The sequence below is a fragment of the Doryrhamphus excisus genome, linkage group LG16 (assembly GCF_037039965.1).
Source record: "Doryrhamphus excisus strain RoL-2023G ecotype Guam linkage group LG16, RoL_Dexc_Guam_v1.1, whole genome shotgun sequence".
Lineage (NCBI taxonomy): Eukaryota > Metazoa > Chordata > Actinopteri > Syngnathiformes > Syngnathidae > Doryrhamphus > Doryrhamphus excisus.
Window position 1 is genome coordinate 9,888,282 of NC_136372.1, and position 6,000 is coordinate 9,894,281.

Consider the following 6,000-nt stretch of genomic DNA (forward strand, 5'->3'; position numbering starts at 1 on the left):
TTATTATGTAATAGTTATTTATTATTTATATGTATTATTATTGTTATATTTAACTCGTTAGTTTGATTTTGGTTTTGGTAGTTTGATTGAAGCGTGTAACTGTTGCCACAAGCTGGAACAAATATTGAGCAGAAATGGACAAACAAAAGAGTATTTAGATTGGTAAAGTTAGCTTCAAAGCCCTGGCAGATGGCTCTTGTAGCAATACCAAAGTTATTTGTATCTACTGTCGCTGTGTTTGATTTATTACATGGCCTGCCAGAGACTGGAGCAGTGCAGTCATTGTTTTAATATCGTATACAGTGCCACCTTGGCATTAAAGTGTCTCAACTAACTAGTGTTTTTTACATTTTTACATCTCTTTAAAATTAGAGTTACACCTGCCATTGACGGACTGTCAATGTGACTGATGACCGTGGATGAAGAGTGTTGTGCTAGCATTAGCGATTTAGTGTCCAACTAGCTAGGGGAAGATTTTCAACATCTGGGTAAAACATACATACATTACAGTGATGTGATTGATCCTATTTATGATGTATTGTATACAACTATGGCAGGAACAACATCAAATGAAAAGCACTAAATAAATACAGAGCTTGGTAGACTTTGTTTTTCAGAGAGGTTGTGCACCACAATTATGCACATTAGTGCTCAAAGTCATCAAATCTTTATGTATTCCTACATAGTATCAGCATTTGGAGGTGTGATGGTGCGTTCATTGACCATCCAAAATGTAGGACAAATTGCAGCTGACATTAAGCATTCACAAACTGGGGGATTTCTAATTAATAGTTCTAGTATTGTAATAAAATATTTACTGTAATATAATTTTACATTTCTGTGTATTTTAATGTGTTTTAAAAGGGAAATTAAATTATATTGAGTTGGAATTTTTCATTAAATGTTTTATGACTATTGCCCTGTGTTTTAGGTATTTTCATTTGTACATTTCATGAAGGAAAGGTGCATCGAGGCAAATATTTAATAATAATTTCTGAATGTTCCTAAATAGGCTTTTTTTTTTTACTCACAACCATTTAGAATTTAAAACCAGTATCATAAACAAATATTATTTTTAGTTGACGCAAATAAACAAAAACATGTTTGTGTCAGTGTGAGAGGTCTCACTGACTCACCGTTTGTATTTGTTGAAGGTTTGTGGGGGAATTTAAGAGCTAATATGCTAATAATAAAGAAAAATAGTGAAAGTATACTTGCTGACTGTATTGTTTTAAATAATGGCCCATAGTATCCTTTCACATAAAATGTAATAACTATCGTTGTAGTTGCACATGGAATCGTTACCATGAAGAGATTTCCTCTACTTATAGATAAAAACTTATTTCTACATGCGATTAAAGTAAACTATGGATAAAATGCGATTAATTGCGATCAAATATTTTAATTGATTGATAGCCCTAATTTTTATGTATTAACAGCTCCAAATGAAATTAATATAAAAGATACCAGACAAGTCCAAACAGTGTTAGAACACATTTTTTTTCCCCATGTATGTTTATTGTTTTTTGTTTTTTTTTATAACACAAATATACAAGTCATTGACAGGAGGGCATTATAAATGCATGTTATCAGTTTTGGTTCGTCTATTGTCAATTTCAGGCAATCATTTATTAATGTTTTTGACTCATTCCGAAAGTCCACCATATGTTTACGTATATAATCCCTAATTTGCAGATATTGAAAGAAAGAATTATTTTCCAATCCAAATGTATGCTGTAGTTGAGAGAATGAGGCAAAGATACCCTGTATATATAGATCTCCAACACATTTAATACCTTTCTGACTCCATTTGGCAAAGCTTCCTTCTATCTGTGGATAGAGCCGACACCAGAGTCTCCTCCGCAGGCATCACGGTCAGAACGGGGAGGAAGTGGCGGGCGCAAGAGGCAGAGGCTGAAGCAAGACTAAGGCATGGCGTCTTAGTAGGGTCAGTGGCAGTTGGACGAGCTGGTCTTGGTAGCCACACAAGACCATGCTACGGATAGAGCAGGGGATATAGAATTGAGGTTATAACTGGCTTTAATTTGTTTCCAAATGCAAATCATGCTGTGGATAAGAGGGTTATTGTTGTATAATGATCTACTGATCGGAGTTGGTGCTAACAGAATTGCAGCTAGTGAATGTGGATGGCAGTCTTCCTGTTCTATCGTTAGATTGATGAAACACCTCAAGGGTGTGGCTTGGACACATCCTCAGTGAAGGACCTAGGGTCATTGGGTGTTTCGGGTCTTTGATCTTCAGACACCCTCACCTAGGCGACCCAACCGGGGGTGATCAGGCCCCGGTTTGTGTCCAAGCAGCATGCTATGCTACTCCATGTGTCTCCCCTCTTGATCCACAGCCACCTCGAGGCTTTTTCGGCCGCCTCGCTGATGTTTTTGGTGGCCCTTCTTGCTTGCAGCCCTCTGATGCCAAGGAGCTTGAGTGCTCGATGTAACGACTGCCCTGGAAAGCCTCTGCAGCCCACTTTTACTGGCTCACAGCGGGCCCTCCAGCCACTCTCTCTACACAACTCCACCAGCTCCAGGTATTTGGCCTTCTTCCGCTCGTGGGCCTCCTCCATCCGGTCTTCCCAGGGGACTGTAAGTTCCAGCAGCACCGCTTGTTTTGTTGCGTCCGACGTTAAGACCAGGTCTGGCCTCAGTGACGTCCTGGCTATGTGCTCTGCAAACTTAAGTTGCCTCCCGAGGTCCACGAGCAACTTCCAGTCACCGGCTGTGGCTAGCAGTCCGGTCGGGACTTTATGTCCTGCCGGGTGTTTCTCCCCAGCCCTGACGAAGGTGATGTTCTGCCTACCCGGGGGCTGGTGCTTGCTCTGCTGGATCCCGGTGCAGATGGTGTCTGCTACTGCCTTCAGCACCTGGTCATGGCGCCACGTGTATCTCCCCTCTCCCAGGGCTTTCGGGCAGCAGCTCAGGATGTGCTCCAGGGAACCCCGTGCCGAGCACAGTGGGCATGATGGGGTTTCTGCTAGCCCCCAGCAATGAAGGTTTGATGGACTTGGGAGCACATCGTACACTGCCTGAATCAGGAACTTGAGTCTGGCTGGTTCCGACTTCCAAAGTTCTGACCAGGTGATCTTCCGTGCCGATGCCTGGTCCCAATTAGTCCATGCTCCTTGCTGGCGCATGGCCACTGTCCTGGTTCGGCGTTCCTCTTCCACCTCTGCACGGATCTCTCCCTGCACCATCTGACGTCTCTCTCGTCCCTGGGCCTTGTCGTAGCGTGGTCTTGTGTGGCTACCAAGACCAGCTCGTCCAACTGTCACTGACCCTACTAAGACGCCATGCCTTAGTCTTGCTTCAGCCTGGTCAACTGCCTCTTGCGCCCGCCACTTCCTCCCCGTTCTGACCGTGATGCCTGCGGAGGAGACTATGGTGTCGGCTGAGTCCCTGTACAGCAGCACCTCTCTGGCTCTGGTGACTTTGAACTCCTCGGTCAGGCCAGTAAAGGGGAGTTGCAGCTTGTTGGTATTCCCATACAGGGCGATGCTGCTTAGACTCTTTGGCAAGCCTAGCCACCTGCGCAGGTACTGGCTGATGTTGCGTTCAAAGCCCTCCACAATGGATACTGGGACTTCATAGATCAGTAGTGGCCACAGGAGTCTCGGCAGGATACCATGCTGGTATATCCATGCCTTGAACTTCCCCGGGAGGCCCGACTTGTCCACTACTGATAGCCAGGTCTTCAACTCTGCGTTGGCTGACTGCGCCGCTGCCTTGTCTTTCAGAGTGCTGTCGAAGATCTTCCCCAGGCTCTTCACAGGCTTCTCCGACACTGATGGAATGGGAACTCCATTCAAGTTGAAGCGGTGTTTGTCCTCAAGTTTCCCCTTCCTCAGGACCAGGGAACTGGACTTGACTGGTTTGAACATCATCCTCGCCCAAGTGATGCTCCTTTCCAGCCCACGGAGAAGCCACCTGCACCCTGTCACTGATGTTGCTGTGACCGTCAGGTCTTCCATGAAGGCTCGGATCGGAGGTTGGCGAATGCCGGATTTGGACAGGGGGCCCCTGCACTCTACTTCTGCTACCTTGACAAGTGTGATGGAAAATTTTATATTTCACAGGTATAACATAGGTTACACATTGTGTGAATTACTTTACGGCCTTTTGTAGAGCTTCAACATTTGCATCCGAGCACATCCTGCTGTTCCTTCAAGGATGGTGGCACAGCAGGAGGCTATCTGTAACCTGGGATTAGGGGCAGTGTCGGAGGAGGTCATTCTTTGATCAAAGCTTTACCTTCATGGGACAAGGGGACATCAGGATGTCCCACCAAATGGTTGACCCTAGGAGGTTCTCTCGCATGGGTGTGACAAACCGTGCCAGAAGAATGTGTTTGTATGCTAACCCCCCTACATGAGGGTGGCATCGGGGGAGTGACATGAATGTCTCTTTTCTCTTGTAATGTAATTCATTTGCATGCTATGGAGTATAAAACTTCCCGCCAAGATACCACTCTTGGCCAGACACCTTTTGCAAAGGTAATAAAAACTGCCAGAGTTACTATGTATTTATTTCAGGCATTCTCTATCCTACTTAGGATGATAGAAATTTTTTCCACAACAATTTGGTGTCAGAAGTGGGATTCCTTGGCTGATTGGATCTGGACCTGTGGCGGACAGCGACTGATCATTCTGGAATTAATTTTTTCCTCCAGCCTCTCTGTCATTGACATTCATAGATTTTCAGGGCTGACCGTCCAGGACTCCAGACCATTACCACTGGAATCTCTTATCAGAGTGGAACTACGTTTTTTTTTTGACGGTGAGAATCCTGAAACAATTACTATATTTGAACATTAGTTGCATGTTTATATGTAGGTGTTGTAGCGTTTTCCATATGCACATTTGGTCAGTCGTCGGTCTGGATATGATCTCTGTAACATGAGTGAGTCGCGTATCAGAGTATGCTGGGTATACTTTCATGCGAATAAGATCTCAGTAACAACATTGAGTGAGTTACGCATGGTATGGGTGGACAAGACCTCAATAATATAAAAAAAAAATTAAAAATTGTGAGTGAGTCGCGCACCATTGGGCGAACAAGATCTCTGTAATAACAAAGAGTGAGTTGCGCTTGCAGCTACAGTGCATCCGGAAAGTATTCACAGCGCTTCGCTTTTTCTACATTTTGTCATGTTACAGCCTCATTCCAAACTGAATTAAATTAATCTCTTACCTCAAAATTCTACACAAAATACTCCATTATGACAATGTGAAAAAAGGTTTTTTTGACATGTTTTGAATTTATTAAAAATAGAAAACTAAAAAATCACATTTACATAAGTATTCACAGCCTTTGCCATGAAGCTCAAAATTGAGCTCAGGTGCATCTTTTTTCCACTGATCATCCTTGAGATCTTTCTGCAGCTTAATTGGAGTCCACCTGCAGTAAATTCAGTTGATTGGACATGATTTGGAAAGGCACACACCTGTCTATATAAGGTCCCACAGTTGACTGTGCATGTCAGAGCACAAACACCAAGCATGAAGTCAAAAGAACTGTCTGTAGACCTGCGAGACAGGATTGTCTTGAGGCACAAATCTGGGGAAGGATACAGAAAAATTTCTGCTGCTTTGAAGGTCCCAATGAGCACAGTGGCCTCCATTATTCGTAAATGGAAGACGTTTGGAACCACCAGGACTCTTCCTAGAGCTGGCCGGCCTTCTAAACTGAGCGATCGGGGAAGAAGGGCCTTAGTCAGGGAGGTGACCAAGGCCCCGATGGTCACTCTGTCAGAGCTCCAGCGTTCCTCTGTGGAGAGAGGAGAGCCTTCCAGAAGGACAACCATCTCTGCAGCAATCCACCAATCAGGCCTGTATGGTAGAGTGGCCAGACGAAAGCCGCTCCTTAGTAAAAGGAACATGGCAGCCCGTCTGGAATTTGCCAAAAAGCACCTGAATGACTCTCAGACCATGAGAAACAAAATTCTCTGGTCTGATGGCTTTCGTCTGGCCCCTCTACCATACAGGCC

General features: G+C 44.5%; 1 pseudogene; it reads right to left on the reverse strand.

Annotated features, from left to right (window-relative positions):
- Positions 1-2,295: 2,295 nt before the first annotated feature.
- Positions 2,296-4,271, reverse strand: LOC131103431 (uncharacterized; annotated as a pseudogene).
- Between the last annotated feature and the right edge of the window lie 1,729 nt (positions 4,272-6,000).